The sequence below is a fragment of the Peromyscus maniculatus genome, chromosome 21, assembly GCF_049852395.1.
Source record: "Peromyscus maniculatus bairdii isolate BWxNUB_F1_BW_parent chromosome 21, HU_Pman_BW_mat_3.1, whole genome shotgun sequence".
NCBI lineage: Eukaryota > Metazoa > Chordata > Mammalia > Rodentia > Cricetidae > Peromyscus > Peromyscus maniculatus.
This window is the reverse complement of record NC_134872.1, coordinates 39,870,290-39,872,725: the sequence shown is the minus strand read 5'-3', so window position 1 is coordinate 39,872,725 and position 2,436 is coordinate 39,870,290.

Sequence of the window (2,436 nt, the reverse complement as noted above, 5' to 3'; positions counted from 1 at the left end):
CTTGAGTGTCCTCTAATCTTTTCAAGGCTAGGGGGCTTGGAAAGGGGTGGGTACGGGAAGGGGCTGGTAAGAAAGAACTTAGCCCAGCCCCACAGGGACCCCACGGAAGACAGGCTGGTGTAGGGAGACCTTGTCTGCCGTAGGGTTATCTTCAGGTGAACGAGGTGCCAGGGAACCTGGGAAATGGAGGCCAGGGCGGGTCTGGGGGCTGTGTGTGCATCAGGGCCTCAGCATCCCTGAGTGGACTGCGCACCATGGGCGTGTCTGTAACAGCTGCACACTAGGATCACCTGGAGAGGTTTTTACAGATGACCCGCCCCCTCCCCAGCCAGCTGAAACAGGTTTTCTAGCCTTTTGGGGCAGTCCTCATCCCCAGTCCTGACTCAGTTGTTAGCACCTCTCCCCCCTCCCCCTGGGCACAGGCAGTCACAGCTGAGGTCCAACTTACCACTTGGTATCATAAGTGCCAGCTCAGCCCCGCTGAGAACTCTCCAAGTCTTACTGCCTCAGTTTCCCTACACAGGAAATCAGGGTATTGGAGGGCATAACCCAACAGGTGAGGTGGAATGCAGCCAGAATTCCAGTTCCACCTGTGCCCTCAGTGGCACCGGCTCCTCCCTCAGTGGCTAACCAATACCCCCTTCCCTTGCCAGTGTGACTTTTTTTTTGTGGTGGGGGAGGGCATATCACGTTCAGAGCCAATGAGAGGTGAGGAGGAGATTTGCTGGGGATTCTGGGAAGGCAAACTTTGCTTTTATTTGTGGTGGGTCTCCAGACACTCTGGAAAGCCTGTGGGAGTTTTGTGGGGTCACGGGAGGAGAGTTGTCTGGGATTGAGAGCAGCGAGGAGTTCCGGAGCCTTGACATGTGAGTAGTGTGAAACCAGGAATGGATGCTGAGGCAAGGCTGGTTTGTTCTGGTGCAGAGCTCACTGGGATTTCGCTTTTTGTTTTCATTCTCTCGCTGTGTCTCTGTACACCCCCGCCCCCGTGTGTGTGTGTGTGTGTGTGTGTGTGTGTGTGTGTGTCTGTCTTGGGGAGGAGGTTGCACGGGCTTCCTGGAGGTTATGAGCTGCCTGACATTGGTGCTGGGAATCGAACTCGGTCCCTCCAGAAGAGCAGTGAGCATTCTTAGCCACTAAAGCCATTTTTCTACCCCCACCCCATTTTGAGTTTGAGATCGAAACAGACTGGGTGTGAAGGCAGGTGCCTGCTATCCTAGCATTTAGGAGGCCGAGGTAAGAAGATCACAAGTTGCACGTGAGCCCGGGTTACACAATGAGACCGTATCTCAACAACACACACTTCAAACAGACAACCAAAACCAAGCAAAAACCCCACAGCAGTGCCTTGAAAATAGTAAGATAAATGCTTTTCATTGGAAAATGACTTTAATAGTTCATATGTGAGCTGTAGTACTAATTTACAAACAATACTAAAATTTAAACCTTTTATTTAAAACGATTAAGTAAACCAAGAAACAAATTTCCTCCATAGGAAGATTTAGTGGCTCTTGGAAATGGTACTTTTTGCGAATATTTCAGTTGTATTAAAATTCATTTGTTATTGGTTAATGATACATACTATTGTGCAGTCATATAACACACTTAATGTATTTTGATTTTCATTTATTTTATGGTCAGCATTATTATTTGCTTGGTTTGGTATTTAAAAGTCACCCATGTGGGTGTGTCTAGTAGTACACTGGGAACGGACCTGCAAATGTTGCCCGAATCCTTTGAAGAGATGCAGTTCTAAAATATGACCACAAGGTAACGCCACTGTCAAAGCAAAGGCAGGCTCAGGTCCTTGCACTGAGCGCTGAGCTCTGTCCTCTGAGCGGGAACAGAAGAACCCAGACTCCTCTCCAACCTTCAGGTCCTCAGACTGGTCTCCTGCAGTGTGGCACTCCAGATCCTCTTGCAGGATGGTTCTTGCTAGCCTCTCGGATCAGGTCTCCCCAGCCTCTCCCAGCTCCCGGAACACACCCTGCCCCTTGTCTCTGTATTTCGTGTGGCCTCTGCCTGGGATGCTTTTCTAGGAAAGCCCATAATGTGCTTACAGATGTAGCCCGAGCTGCCCTGGGGGCAAGTCATGTAACCCTCCGGTGCCACAGTTTCTTTTTGTGGGTTGGCTGAAAGAGAAGGTAAACTGGGGACAAGGAATGGGATCTCAAAGGTATTGGGGAACTTTGCTAAGGATGCTCGGGGAGGAGAGTGTCCTGGCTTTAGAGAGAGGAGGAGGAGGAGGAGGAGAGGAAGCAGAAGAATGGGCTCAGAGTGGGGCCTGAACCCACCCCTGCCCCAGCAGCTGAATGGTGGGACATGTCTCTCTTTCTTCCCAATATTATCCACTCCTGCAGGCCTCCCCTCCCCAGTCCCCTACAGCCTTTTCTTAACCCCAGGCTGTGCATGGCCTGGCATCTATGGATGTCACGC